The following is a 16,665-nucleotide window of genomic DNA, read 5'->3' on the forward strand; positions in this document are numbered from 1 at the left end:
GGACCAGTTCCAGACAATATCAACAATCTTAAGAGTCTTGTGAATTTGGATCTGTCAATGAATGAGCTCAATGGAAGCATCCCCAATGGGATTGGAGATTTGACAAACCTAGAGACACTGCAGTTATACAATAACAAACTCTATAGGTGTATACCCTCTCAGCTTCATAAGCTTATTAATCTAGTCCATCTCAATCTTTTTACCAACAAGCACATAGGAATATAGTTGTTGAGGGAGCATGGCCTCACCTACACTCTCCATGGTTGTTGTGGCAAACTGCAGCAGCACTCATGCATCTTTATAGTTATACTCTACTTCCCATGCCACTCACCATCCATATAATTCAAAATTACAATCTTACACCATATGGATGTCTGCTTATTCTTGCATTATTCTTTGCTAGCTAATAATATGTTCATGTAGGTTTTTCTAAGATAGAATGTTGTTTTATTTCATTACAGTTGTCATAATGCTAATATACCTTTAGAATTTTGTGTGGTGATGCAAAATTTCTTAACCAAATGAAAGAATGATGCGTGAATATTACTTGGCAATTCATTAATTTAGATGGGTTTTTACTACATGAAGTATTGGATGGTGGTACTGAGCTTATTGTAATTAGTTTGAATATTATTCAGTTCAAACAAGTATATTTGTTTATATTTGTTATTTGCATTTTGATTTGGGTCGACGTTGTAATTGATGTGTCATGTGCTATTGTTAATGGGCAAGCTTTAGGGAAGTGACTCTCCGAATACTCAGGTCTCAAGAGCTCCAGTGGCTAAACTTGCCTAAGGAAATAAAATGAGGACTTGGTTTCAGTAGTTGCATTCCAAACTAATGCGATGAGGATATGTTCACACTTTTGATAATATCCCATATATGATTGTGAGTCATCACCACCATTGTATGTCTAATTAATGGATTTCTTGGTCTGATAATGGAAAAGTGGCATTGTGATAGTAAATCAACTTATAGAAAATTAGGAGCTTCCCACTGTGGAATTTTTCTCCACGACTGGACATCACACTGTTGTATGTGTAGGTGATCACACTATTGATTGTCTTAGTAGTTCTCTTCCACAATGGCCACTTTGGTGTCTATGGATATTGTTTTGTTGTATAATTAATAATTGTGATAGTTGTTAGTGTAGAGAACATGTTGCTCTGTGTGGATTCCATACTTCCATCCTTTTACCACATTTACATGCATGGTTTAGCTGGGGTTAGTTGAACTAGTTGTCCCCAATGTCACTGGGGATTTGCAAGAAACACCATCTACTTATGCGGGGAAACATTACTTGGATTTCCCCAAAAAATGCTCTCTTTACCATTGATCTAGTTTTTTAGAAGTCACTTTGCTTTAAGATTATTCAGTGGTATATATGGGACTGTTTTTCCTAGATCAAAACCACTAAGGCCTATCTTGATGTTGCTTTAGATTGTAAAATTGTCAGACTGATGTATACGTGTATGCAGTTGATTTCAGATTGTTGTGATCATGGTGGTTGTTCATATTGAGGTCACTTGACAATCTGGCTGCAATTTTGTTTATATCAATGTCAGTGTTTGATCCAGAGCTCAAATTGCTTTATGATTCTTGAAAATATTTCCACTGGTTCCTATTGTTTTGTGTATAGGGAGAGAAATTGATGCTTAGCTTACTAGGGGGTGAAATTTCATTCCTTTACATAAAAGTGATTTACTACGTCAAAATCCCCTCACCATCCATATCATTCAAAAATTCCAAGCTGACACCATATGGATGGCTACCTATTCTTGCATTATTCTCTCCTAGCTAATAATCTGTTCATGCAGGTTTTCCTAAGATACAATGTTGTTTTATTTCATTGCAATTGCCATAATGCTAATGCACCATTAGAATTATGTGTGGTGATGCAAAATTGCTTTACCAAATGAAAGAATGATGAGTGAATATTACTTGGCAATTCATTAATTTAGATGGTTTTTTACTACATGAAGTATTAGATGGTGGTATTGAGCTTATTTTAGTTAGTTTGATTATTATTCAGTTCAAACAAGTATATTTGTTTTTGTTTGTTAGTTCCATTTGGATTTGGGGTTGAAGTTTTAATTGATGTGTCACATGTTATTGTTAATGGGTAGGCTTCATGGAAGTGATTCTCCGAATACTCGGGTCTTAGGAGCTCCAGTGGCTTCCGTTACCTAAGGAAATACAACGAGACTTGGTTTCAGTAGTTGCATTCCAAACTAATGAAGTTAGGATATGTTCACACTTTTGATAATATCCCATATATGATTGTGAGTCACCACCACCGTTGTTGGTCTAATTAGTGGATTTCCTGGTCTGATAATGGAAAACTGGCATTGTGCTAGCAAAGTAAGTTATAGAAAATTAGGAGCTTACCATTGTGGAATTTTTCTCCATGATTGGACATCACACTATTGATTTTCTTAGTAGTTCTCTTCCACAATGGCCACTTTGGTGTCTCTGGATATTGTTTTGTTGTATAGTTAATAATTGTGATAGTTGTGAGTGTAGAGATCATTTTTCTATGTGTGGATGCCATATTTCCATCCTTTTATTGCATTTACATGCATGGCTTAGTTGGGGTTAGTTAAACTGGTTGTTGCCGATGTCATCGGGGATTTACAAGAAACACCATCTACTTATGTGAGGAAACATTCCTTGGATTTCCCCAAAAAATGGCCTCTTTACCATTGATCTAGTTTTTTAGAAATCACTTTACTTTGAGATTATTCAATGGTATCTATGGATCTATTTTTGCTGGATCAAAAGCACTCAGGCATGTCTTGATGTTGCTTTAGATTGTCAAATTGTTAGACTGATGTATATGTGTATGCATTTGATTTTGGATTGTTGTGATCATGGTGGTTGTTCATATTGAGGTCACTTGACAATCTGGTTGCAATTTTGTTTATATGGATGTCAGTGTTTGATCCAGAGCTCAAATTGCTTGATGATTCTTGAAAATATTTACACTTGTTTCTATTTTTTTGTATATAGGGAGAGAAACTAATGCTTAGATTACTAGGGGATGAAACTGCATTCATTTACATAAAAGAAATTCACTCTATCAAAATCCCCTCACCATCCATATCATTCAAAATTACAAGCTCTGCCTATTCTTGCATTATTCTTTGCTAGCTAATAATTTGTTCATGCAAGTCTTTCTAAGATACAATGTTGTTTTATTTTGTTGCAGTTGCCAAAATGCTAATGCACCATTAGAATTCTATGTCCTGATGCAAAATTGCTTTATCAAATGAAATAATTATGAGTGAATATTACTTGGCAATTCATTAATTTATATGGGTTTTTACTACATGAAGTATTGGATGGTGGTACTGAGCTTATTATAGAAAGTTCGATTATTATTAAGTTCAAACAAGTATATTTGTTTATGTTTGTTAATTGTATTTGGATCTGGGGTTGAAGTTGTAATTGATGCATCACATGCTATTGTTAATGGGTAGGCTTCAGGCAAGTGATTCTCCAAATACTTAGGTCTCAAGAGCTCCAGTGCCTTCCCTTGCCTAAGGAAATACAACGAGGACTTTGTTACAGTAGTTGCATTCCAAACTATTGCGGTGAGGATATGTTCACACTTTTGATAATATCCCATATATGATTGTGAGTCACCACCACCGGTGTTGATATAATTAGTGGATTTCTTGGTCTGATAATGGAAAAATGGCATTGTGATAGTAAACCAAGTTATAGAAGATTAGGAGATTCCCACTATAGAATTTTTCTCCATGACTAGACATCACATTGTTGTATGTGTAGGTGATCAAACTATTGATTGTCTTAGTAGTTCTCTTCCACAATGGCCACTTCTGTGTCTCTGGATATTGTTTTGTTGTATAGTTAATAATTGTGATAGTTGTGAGTGTAGAGATCATTTTGCTCTATGCGGATGCCATATTTCCATCCTTTTATTGCATTTACATGCATGGTTTAGCTGGGGTTAGTTGAACTGGTTGTCGTCGATGTCACCAGGGATTTACAAGAAACACCATCTACTTATGTTCCTTGGATTTCCCCAAAAAACGATCTCTTTACCGTTGATCTAGTTTTTTAGAAATCACTTTGCTTTGAGATTATTCAGTGGTATCTATGGGACTGTTTTTGTTGGATTAAAACCACTCATGCCTGTATTGATGTTGCTTTAGATTGTAAAATTGTTAGAATGATATATATGTGTATGCAGTTGATTTCAAATTGTTGTGATCATGGTGGTTGTTCATATTGAGGTTAGCTAACAATCTGGCTGCAATTTTGTTTATATAGATGTTAGTGTTTGATCTAGAGCTCAAATTTCTTTATGATTCTTGAAAATATTTCCATTTGTTCCTATTTTTTTTTGTATAGGGAGAGAAACTAATGCTTAGATTACTAGGGGATGAAATTGCATTCCCTTACATAAAAGCAATTCACTACATCAAAATCCCCTCACGATCCATATCATTCAAAATTACAAGCTGACACCATATGGATGTCTGCCTATTCTTGCATTATTCTCTGCTAGCTAATAATTTGTTCATGCAGGTTTTTCTAAGATACAATGTTGTTTTATTTCACAACAGTTGCCATAATGCTAATGCACCATTAGAATTATGTGTGCTGATGCAAAATTGCTTAATCAAATGAAATAATGATGAGTGAATATTACTTGGCAATTCATTAATTTAGATGGGTTTTTACTACACGAAGTATTGGATGGTGGTACTGAGCTTATTGTAGTCAGTTTGATTATTATTCAGTTCAAACAAGTATATTTGTTTCTATTTGTTAGTTGCATTTTCATTTGGGGTTGAAGTTGTAATTGATGTGTCATGTGCTATTGTTAATGGGCAGGCTTCAGGGAAATGATTCTCCAAATACTTAGGTATCAAGAGCTCCAGTGGCTTCCCTTGCCTAAGTTAATACAAGGAGGACTTCGTTTTAGTAGTTGCATTCCAAACTAATTCGGTGATGATATGTTCACTCTTTTGATAATATCCCATTTATTATTGTGAGTCACCACCACCGTTGTTGGTCTAATTAGTGGAATTAATTGTCTGATAATGGTAAAGTGGCATTGTGGTAGTAAAACAAGTTATAGAAAATTAGGAGCTTCCCACAGTGGAATTTTTCTCCATGACTGGACATCACACTGTTGTATGTGTAGGTGATTACACTATTGATTTTCTTAGTAGTTCTCTTCCACAATGGCCACTTTGGTGTCTCTGGATATTGTTTTGTTGTATAATTGTGATAGTTGTGAGTGTAGAGATCATTTTTCTCTATGTGGATGCCATATTTCCATCCTTTTATCACATTTTCATGCATGGTTTAGCTGGGGTTAGTTGAACTGGTTGTCGCTAATGTCACCGGTGATTTACAAGAAATAACATCTACTTATGTGAGGAAAAATTCCTTGGATTTCACCCAAAAATGGTCTCTTTACCATTTATCTAGTTTTTTAGAAATCACTTTGCTTTGAGATTATTCAGTGGTATCTATGGGACTGATTTTGCTAGATCAAAACCACTCAGGCCTGTCTTGATGTTGCTTTAGATTGTAAAATTGTAAAATTGATGTATATGTGTATGCAGTTGATTTTAGATTGTTGTGATCATGGTGGTTGTTCATATTGAGGTCACTTGACAATCTGGCTACAATCTGGTTTATATGGATGTGAGTGTTTGATCCAGAGCTTAAATTGCTTTATGATTCTTGAAAATATTCCCACTGGTTCCTATTTTTTTGGGTATATGGAGAGAAACTGATGCTTAGATTACTAGGGGATGAAATGTCATTCCTTTACATATAAGAAATGTCACCGATATCATTAAGAAATTATGCATAGAATATTTCAATAGTAAATACAGTGGAAGAAATAGAGATCATAAAGATACAACCATGCACAATAGTTACAAAAAGTTTTCCCTGGGAAACCCACACTTGGGAGAAAACCCAACAACTGTTCTTCTAGGAGAAATTATTCTTCAACAAGGATTACAATTCCAAATTGTCTAGAAATATGTGCCAAAAATCCAAGTCCAAACTTCAGTCAAATTCATCCTCTATCTACTCCCACATGTGGTTGTTATAGAAGAGAGATGATGATGATAAGTAATCAAATTAAGTATCACATTAAGTATATATACAAGTTGAGTGGGTGCATTTACCCCAGGGTACATGTCCCTTCATGAGTTGGGTCGACTTGTCCTTTTTGAGCCTACATGAAGCCCAATAAAAAATTGAATTTTTATTTGTATTTTCATAAATATTCTAGGTCGACTTAGGAGGCCTCTTGGCATGTGGGAATACCTCCTAACACTACACAAAAATCAAAACTTTGTCTTAGCAAGGGAGATATTCTCCTTGGCAGCAATAGATTTCCCCTTAGCTGAAATTTCTCCTTCATAAGAAAAGTTCATGAGCTTGACATGTTGATGTATTTCTAAGATAACTCCATCCTAGAGTGGACAATGTGAGTATCTAGGGCATTTTACCTCTGACCAAAATCTTATGTATCAATCTCCTCTGGTCAAAGTCCCCTTCTAGTTTCTTAGGAGAGAATATTCCCTTGGACCATTCACCCTCAACCAAAATCCTTTATGGATTCTTAGGTGAATTACATCTATCTCCTCTAGTCAAAGTCCTTTATGACCTAGCCAAGTTGTTTTGGCTTCTCAGGAGAAGTTTTGTCCAATCCTATAAATTTCCCGTATAATTGCCTTAAGCCATTCACTTTTATAGTCAAAGTCCTTTATGACCAAGCCAGGTCCTTCTAGCTTCTCAGGTGAATGTGTCCATCACCCGTGGAAAAAATCCTTTATGACCCAGCCAAAATATTTTATGGCTTCAGCAGATGGCATGCCCTAATCCTACAAAGAGATCAACCCTCCCTCTTAACAAGGGAGACTTTCTGCATCATGCAAAGCTTGTCTATTAAGTATACAAACTTCACTATATACAGAGGCTTGGTGAGAATGTCTGCAATATGCTCATCTGTGTATGCATACTGCAACCCCACTGCTCCTTTCTGCACCATCTCTCAGATGAAGTGCCCTAATCAAATATTCCTGAAAGAATATTTTGAAGTCATATTGTTTCATAACTTTCAACATAAGCTACGACATACTCTTTCTCTTTTGTACTGGATGTGACATAAATCAACTTCCTGTTAAACCAAGGTATCATAGTCTATCCCAAGCTAAAGTAGCACCATTATGTGCTCTTTTTGTCCTCTACACTCCCAGCCCAATCTGAAACCATATATCCCGACAAATTCACTTCACCACTTGAGACATATATCAAAACATATCTACTATATCACGCAAGTACCTCCGCCATGCTTTTCGCCAACCCAATGTATCTACCTTGACTCGACCATATATTGACTTAGGGTGTTCACTGCAAGGAAAATATCAAGCCTAGTGTTAACCAAAGATATCAAGAATCTAATCAATTTCTTGTACATTGTGAGATCCACCAAATCTAAATCTCCAATCCCAAGAAATAGTGTATCATTCCAAAATCCTTCATTTCAATCTTTGAGGCCAACTCCCTCTGATACTGAAGCAGGCCTTCCTATGGTAGTCCTGGTTGTTCCCTCTATCACAGAAGAAAATCCTCCTGTCACTGTTGCTCCCTCTGTCATGCAAGTAATTCTTTTTGTTGTTGTTACTCCTTCTGTCATGTAAGTAAGTCCTTTTTCTATTTGACATTGTTTCCTCAAAGAAGGCATACTTCTCTTAAAGACCTTCTGTCTATGAGCATCTTGACAATCTCAACCCATGACATCCTCTTTGGAAGGTTTCTCCTTCCACTCTGCTTGACTATCTGCTCCCTCGGTACTGGAAGCTCTTCTGGTCATCTAGCATAGTCCTGGATTTCTATACAATTTCTCCCTCTTAAACACCAATCACTTTTGTTGAGTTTATCTTCGAGACCTTAGGTCATAAAAGAAATTATCCATCGAATACTGGAGCAAGAAAAATCCTTTTGGTACACTCCCTCTTATTGGGAGAACCCTCTTGCCACAAAATTTTATTTATTCTTCTAGATGCTACCATCTATTGCCATAATCATTTCCTTGGCATCCTCCATAATGTACCTGCAAACCTCATTTAGGATGCCATGGAAGAAATAATTATAACCAACCAAAAATTATAAAGACAAGAGGTTGACCAAGGAATAAAGATAATTATAATATTCAAGGGAGAAAGATAGGAAGTACTTAAATCTTGATTAAAAAAAAGGAATTTGTTGAGGTTTGTAGGGAATTGTCAACTCCTTGATCTTTTCCTCCTTATAGAAATCAATGAAGTCCATCTCCAATATCATCCAGCTTGGATTCCTTATCTTCTTCTGGAGTGGATGCTCATCCTCGTCCTTAACATTCAACAACTAATGCATGTTTCTTTCCATTCTTACATGATCTGTAAGAGATAGGGTTTCTTCATCCTATAGATTAGGCTTAGCAATCCATTCATCGAGTTATCTAACCAGACCAAAGGCTTAACAACAAGCTAGCATCAACACCAAGTCCACCCTTGGATCTCTTGCTTGCATTCCACATGCTATCAAGGAGATAAACCAAGCAAGCATGTCACAAACTCCACTTGCATCCAACACTCCAAGTCTTGCTCTAAGGTTTAATTCCACAAGCCCTAAGACTTTCAACAGGTATAAAGACTTCAAGACAAATAAAAAACTCCTCAAATCGCTTATCATAACAGCCAATTATCACCTAGTTGTTTTCCCTTTTGTTCGTTGTTGATTAGCCTAATTTTGCAGCCTCAAACTTGTTCAACCTTGGCCTAACATAGGCCTGCAACTTTACCTTTGACCCTTGGCAGCCTTCCTTCCCTCAACCATTCAAGTTGTAGCCTCTTTCTTTGCATCGCTTTCCTAGTTTTTGCACAACCAACTCAACCAGCCTTCTTAACAATCTCCAATAGGTTTTGGTACCCTTGTTGATTCCCTAAACCACCTTGCAGCCACCTTCTCTTCCTCACTCTATTTGTTTATACTTCAAACATAACCCAAAAACTTCCCTTCTGCTTGTGGCTAGACACCTTGTGGTTATTAGCCCTCAACCAGGTTGAAAAAACTCAATAAAATCCTCGCAAATTCCTTCTTTAAGATCTGTCCAACCTTCAGTTTCCCTAATTCAAGTCTATATAGCTTCATGGATCCCCTATTTTAGACTTGCAGAACCTTCCTAGGCTTGCCGCCCTACGGCCAAGCCTGCAACCCTTGGCCTTCTTTATGTAGCCCCGGACCTAACCAGACCTCGGTTAATTCGTTTGGATAGACCTTTGACTTAGCTATTCCAGAACAAATCTCCTTGTTCGTTCCTTAATTCGACCTCTTCTAGCTTGTTTCCCGTGGCTCCTTCTAGGGCTCTCTTGCTCCACAAATGAAGTCCCTCTCCCTTGTCTCTTAGGCTGACTTTAGTGGCTGATCTCTCAACAAAGCTTTGATTCCATGTTGAATTTTCTACAAGATACATAATAGAAACCAATCTTTTGATTTGATAATTACTACCTAATGATCTTCAAACAATTTATCTAATGCCACTAATATCATTAAGCAATTATACATAGAATATTTCAATAGTAAATACAATAGAAACAACAATGATCATAAAGAGACATCCATGCACAATAGAGACAACAAGTTTTCCATGGGAAAACCAAACTTGAGAGAAAACCCAACAACACTTCTTCTAAGGAGAAATTATTCTTCAACAAGGTTTACAATTTCAAATTGTCTAGAAATTTCTGCCAATAATCCAAGTCCAAACATCATTCAAATTAATCCTCTATCTGCTCCCACATGTAATTTTTTTATAAGAGAGATGATGACGATGAGTTATCAAATGAAATGTCACATCATGTATATATATACAAGTTGAATGGGTGCATTTACTCCTAAGGACACATTCCTTCATGAGCTGGGCCAACTTGTCTTTTTTGAGCCTACATGAAGCCTAATAAAAAAATGAAATTTTATTTTTACATTCATAAATATTCTTGGCCGACTTCGGAGACCTCTTGGCATGCGAGAATACCTCTCGATGCTACACAAAAATCAAGACATTCTGCCAGGGTACTAATGGTTGCATGTCATTGTGTCACTTAACAAAATGATTGGTAGTAGTTGCTTTGGTTTATATGGAGGTCAGTTTTCTCTCTGAATTGTCATAGGGGCCTAATTGAAGTTCATTTTGTTGTGTGTTTGTTGCATGGTTCATCAGAGTTTTGTGCATGAAGGTTAACTGTTAAATTGTATCATGATCATTGTATTGAGGTGTAGATGTCACTAGGTTTATTAACAATATGATTGTCAGCCTCACTTTTGTTGGTACACTTTGTACTGAGAATTATTCATGATACTTGTATGTGTAGAAATTTGGATTTTCTAGACTCTAATTATTTTATGTTTTGTAGTTTTTGGTGACAATTTGGCAAAACAATTTTTGCTAATAAAGTGGTTTTTTTGTTATTTAAGATCCATTTTTAATACAAGAATGGATTTAGTGCCCTGAAAAACCCAGGGGCGCTCTATTTGTGCTGAGTTTACCAATCAAACTTGTAATTCCAACAAATTACTGTTAGATTTCAGGCAAATTTGACCCAACAAATGTTAAGGATTTTTATCACTTTGTTAGTGTATGCTGATTTAACGTATTTATATGATTGATGCCCTATTGCATGCATGGGTTAGACACTTCGAGCTTGTTATAGTGTTGCAAGCAGAGATTACTTGTTTAATGACTGCCCTTGGTGTATATGTATCTCACTTTGCAAATTCTATTTAATCACATTAAACGTTTGTATCAGATTTTCATTGTAAACAACGAACTGATCAGGTTTTTTGGCCTCTTTCCCTTGTCCTTTCATTCTAGATAGGATCATATGGGCAAAAAAGGGGTGCAGTGGAGGAAAAGATAAAATTTGCAATCAATGGGTTTGGAAGGATTGGTCACAGTTTTCTGCAATGTTGGCACGGTCGAAAGGACTCTCCTTTGGATGTGGTTGTCATCAATGACGCCAAAGGTGTTAAACAGGCCTCACATTTGCTCAAATATAATTCTATTCTTGGAACCTTTGACACAAATGTGTTGGTAGCAGGAAATGATTTCATTTTTGTAGATCACAAGGTCATCAAAGTTGTATCCGATCATGACCCTGTAAATCTACCATGGAAGTAAGTACATGAAACTAATCATTTCTATAGGATTATAGGTTAATGCTACATATCTTCTTACACTTAAGTATTGGATTTGATTCCTGGTGTTTATAGTTTGGTTTAGAAGATATTGAAATTCTTTGGGATAAATGTCGGTTCATTCAAAAATCAATAATTAGAGCATTGTGAAATTGACACATTCAACACTTAACAGGCTCCCTCGGGTCTCAATTAGATTACTCAAATGCACTAACTTTAATCAACATGGTCAACTCTTTATTTTCTATGTATAGTATTTTGGTTGCTTAGGTGAACTTGGCTTGATGACCAAAAGAAATCAAAATAGAGAATGAAAGACTAGATTTTAAAAAATATAAGCATGTGCATTGCAAATTTGATGATTAGCATATTTTAAGGGTATTGTTTAACTATTTCAAGTTTTTGAGTTTTTGGTAAAACAATTTTTTGTCAAATTGTGATATTTTGTTATTTAAAATGTTTTTTCGCTTCCATATATGGATTCGACACCTGAAAACCCCATATAACACTCGAATTCTAGAAATATCACAATTCAAACTTACAATTTCAATGAATTCCTACTTAATTCTGAACAAATTCCACTGAAAAATATACCCCGAACAACTCCAAAACCTGTAACATATATACTATTAGAAGAGGCAACAACAACCGTTGCCACAAAAAAATTGTTAAATCTATATAATATTGGGTAGCCTTCCAAGATTATTATATAGAGATAATTGATGCTTGTCAACTCATGATGAAATTCTTTATATTGTATTTGCAAGGACTATGGGTTTGATTTGGTCATAGAAGGAATTGATGTGTTTGTTAATAGGGAAGATGTTAGTAAGCATCTCCTGGCTGGGGCAAAGAAGATTTTGATCAAAACTCCTGGAAAGGGACATATTCCTACATATTTTTGTGGTGTGAACGAGGAAAAATATAATCCTACAGAAGAAATTATTAGCAATGCCTCCTGCACTACTAATTACCTGGCTCCTTTCGTTAAATTTTTGGACCATAAATTCGGTGAGTTTCATCTGGTTAAATAGAATGAACAATATATTCATTGTTTCCCCTACTTCATGTTGAAATATAACATATCATTTTCTACTGTCGATCACCATACTTTATTTGGATTTAAAATGGCATTGTTTAGTTCCTATTTCAGGACATTGCTTTGTTCTTGTTCAATATGTTTTCCAATGTACACCTAAATTTGTTTAGTGCATGAATCATCAAGGGCACCATGAAAACAACTCATTCATATATTGGTGATCAGAAAGTTCTCGATGCTAGTCATAGAGATCTTAGGCGCGCTAGAACTGTAGCCTTGAACATTGTCCCAACATCAACAGGAGTAGCAAAGGAAGTGGCACTAGTTCTCCCAAGTCTGAAAGGGAAATTGAATGGAATTGCTCTGAGAGTGCCAACACCCAATGTATTAGTTTTTGACTTGGTTGTTCAGGTGGAGAAGAAGACATTTGCAGAGGAGGTGAATGCAACGTTCCGAGAAAGTGCATGTAGAGACCTTAATGGCATCCTTGCAGTGTGTAACGAGCCTCTAAGGTCAATAGATTTAAGGTGTTCAGATGTCTCCTCAACTGTGGATTCATCACTGACAATGGTGATGGGAGATGATATGGTGAAAGTGGTTTCTTGGTATGACAATGAGTGGGGTTATTCACAGAGGGTTGATGATTTGGCTGACACTGTTGCCAACAAATGGAAGTCTTAGACAATTAATTTCTCCTTGCTCAACCTAAGTTCGTACATAAGAAATATGGTTGTTTTTGTTTTCCATTATTACTTGCTATGAAATAAGCCACTTAATCTAATCTATGTAATGTATGTTTTATGTTGTTTATTTCATGACAACATTATGAACAATTTTTCAGATTATCTTACAATTTTTTGGTTTTTGCAAGGTTCTTTGCATAATTCTATTTCCCCTCTATTGGTAAGGGATGCCTTATTCAACTTACTAGCATCATAGTTTCAAGCTCATAGTGTGTATTTATTAAGTTTATCTTTTGAATTACATTCTGAATCATAGAAATTTTAAATAAAAAAATTATTCAAATTGTTATTTTTTTTAGAAATTGTGTATCATGATTGAAACCACTAATCTTGGTAAGTGGTATTGGGACTTGGAGTACAAGATAACCTCCTTGTAACCCAATCCCTTCTCATGCTTCACAACCATCAATTTTCACTCAATATCCATCATTTAATAAAGTGAAAGGGAACATTATGTGCTAAGAGGGAAAGGATGTGGGATTGGCCTTGCTTGTCACCTTAGCCTATGAAGAGGGGATAGGTAGATGAGTGATAGAGGATGTGGAACCCTTTTCCCATTTGTAAAAAAAATGGTGGGTGGTTGTCTAGGATAAGTGGGACTGTTGGGTCCCTATAATACTAGTGATTACCACATTACTATTGTAGTTACACCCCTTATTTATATTTTTGTGCCCATATTACCCCCATGTTGTTATTTTTGTGCCTCATAGAATCCCTCTATTGTTATTTTTGTGGCTTTATATTATTATTGTTAGGTCGGCTGGATTATATTGTGACTCCTTAGACTCCTATATATAGAAAGGAGGTTTTGTCATTTGTATCATCCAAGAATTGTTAATTTATGTAATGTAAAGGAGGCTTCCCCCTCGAAGAGGCTGAATTCTAAGGCGTTGATCTATCTTTTCTATCTTTTCTTGAGCTGGTTTCATAACATTTGGTATCAAAGCTTTGGATTCTAGGGTTTCGCTGCTCCAAACAGGTCATCGTGGAATTTTCGCTATAACTTGTTTTCTGTAACGTTTCAGAAGTCGCAAAAAAAACCCATTTGAGAAGAAATCGCGCTGAACCTTGGGTCCAAATTTCAAAGCTTTTCGCGTGATATTTGCGGAGATATGATTTGAGGAAGTTGGTCTTTTTGCAGACTCCTGAATTACATTCAAAACAGGTGACCTGGGGAAAATCATCATAACTTTCTCTTTGGGGATCGGATTGAAATTTCATAAGAAGGTACAGAAAGAAGATGGACTTTAGTTTCTTGTATGCGAGTTTCAGATCCAAAGGTTGAAACAGTGACTTGTGGCACGTCGTACAAGTTCGATTTTATTGAACTAGTCTAAAAGCAAGTCACTGTGGGAGATTTCACATAACTCTTTCTTGGAGAATCCAATTTGGGTCAGACTTGTGGCATTGGAAAGAGGCCGCAGAAGGCTACTACAGGTTGCAACTTCAAAATTGGATGATTTGAAATTACAGAGATACATCAGATTCAATATCAGGCTTCTATAAAGTGAAAAAAGGTGTGTAGTTTTTTTTTTTTAATTTTTGTGTAAGCTTGGTTTAACGGAATTCAAAGGGCATAGTAAAGCATTATTATTGGTAACTGATGCCCCGAGGAAAGAAAATGCAAACACCTAGTAAGGAACCTGAAAGCTCTAGCATGACTCATGAAGAAGAGGAAGAAATGCTACATGATATATCAAAATTACAAGAACAAGTGCAACTAATGTCACGCTCACAAAAGCTAACAGAAGCTAAGATAAATGGCGTGGAATCTAAGATAAAGGGCATGGAAGCTAAGATGGGTGATTTGAAGACGGATTTGAAGATAAACATGGCAGATTTGAAGACAAATTTGACAAATTTTCTACAAGAAATACTTACTAATGGTGAAAAGGGTGTAAAGGAAACTCATGATGTGAACAAAAGTAATGTTAATCATGATTCCATAGACTCTAATGTTGGATCGAAGACCCACCATATTCTAAAAATCGATATGAGGAAGTTTGATGGCAAGGATCCCGCCACATGGATATTACAGATGGAGCAGTTCTTCGATCTCAATAATGTGCAAAACACACATAAGGTACGTATGGCAACTGTATATTTGGAACCAAATCAATTTGTATGGTATCAATGGCTTTGCTCTCGTAAAAAATTTATCACTTGGGCAATTTTTACGGAAGAATTGGTAGCACATTATGAAGATACAAAATGCAACACATTTTTACGGAAGAATTGATAGCACATTATGAAGATACAAAATGCAACACTTTTTTTAGCCAACTGATAAGTCCCAAACAAAAGGGTTCAGTAATGGAGCACATTGAGGAGTTCCAAAAATTGAACATAAGGGTAAAAGATATTCCGGAGGAGCATAGGATTGATGTGTTCATAGGGTCTTTAAAGGACAATATCCAACATGATGTTCACCTTTGGGAACCTGATTCATTAGAGAAGGCATTCAGGTTAGCAAGAAAATGGAAAGCAAAATTATGGCAACTAGGAAGCATACCACTCACAACTATAAAGACGGAAGTGTTGTTGCCCCTAGTCTTCCACAACCTATAAGGTTGACACCACAACAATTGGAAGAAAAAAGAGCAAAAGGGCTTTGTTATAGTTGTGATAGCAAATACACTAAAGCTCATAAGTGTGCTGAGAAGAAATTATTCTACATAGATTGTGAAGAGGAAGAAGAAAAGGAGCAAGAAAGGTCAAAAGAAGAAGATATACTCCAGGAACAAAGCCTAGATGAAGAACAAATAAATCCGACCATATCTTGTAACGCATTGGCGGGAATTACCACTCCTCAAACCATCAAGATAGAAGGACAAATCAAGAAGAAAAAGGTAATAGTGTTGATTGATTCAGGAAGCACCCACAATTTTATTCATTGTAGGGTAGCAAAAGAATTGAATTGCTTCCTATATCCAGCACCAGAGTGTCAAGTGATGATTGCAAATGGAGGAACAATAAATTTCTCTGGAATGTGCCATAATATCAAGCTATCCATGGGAGAATATGTATTGACTAGCCCAATGCTTTCCATTCCAATGGGAGGTGCTGATGTTGTACTAGGAGTCCAATGGCTACAATCCTTGGGTACAATAGCTTTTAATTTTCAAGAACTTTTCATCAAATTTTCTACGGAAGGAAAGGAAGTTGAATTAAGGGGTATTGCAGGGAAACCAGGAAAGATAATCAGCTCTAATGGTATGACAAAGCTTCTAAAAAAGGAGCAAAGAGGTGTAATTGCACAATTATGTTCGCTAGATGTTTCCACATCGAAATCATCTATTTCTCCAAATCTCCAAAAAGTCCTGGACAATCATTCCAAGGTATTTGAGACTCCCAAAGGTCTCCCACCTATGTGTGATCATGATCATGCTATTCATATGATTCCAGGAAGTGTTCCTCCAAACATCAGGCCGTACAGATATCCCTATGTTCAAAAAAGTGAAATTGAATGAATGGTTGCAGAAATGCTAGAGGCTGGTATAATTCAACCAAGTCAAAGTTCTTTCTCTGCTCCAGTAGTATTGGTGCACAAGAAGGATGGATCATGGCGCATGTGTCCGGATTATAGGGAGCTCAACAAGCTCACTATTAAAGATAAGTTCCCCATTCCTGTCATTGATGAATTACTGG

The 16,665-nt window shown here is 36.2% G+C and overlaps 1 pseudogene; it reads left to right on the top strand.

Moving 5' to 3' along the window:
- The first annotated feature begins 238 nt into the window (after positions 1-238).
- Positions 239-12,955, top strand: LOC149139636 (glyceraldehyde-3-phosphate dehydrogenase A, chloroplastic-like; annotated as a pseudogene).
- The last annotated feature ends 3,710 nt before the right edge of the window (positions 12,956-16,665 follow it).

Source organism: Pinus tabuliformis, chromosome X (assembly GCF_031772625.1).
Source record: "Pinus tabuliformis cultivar Carrire ecotype Pingquan chromosome X, CPIR1, whole genome shotgun sequence".
NCBI classification, from domain to species: Eukaryota; Viridiplantae; Streptophyta; class Pinopsida; order Pinales; family Pinaceae; genus Pinus; species Pinus tabuliformis.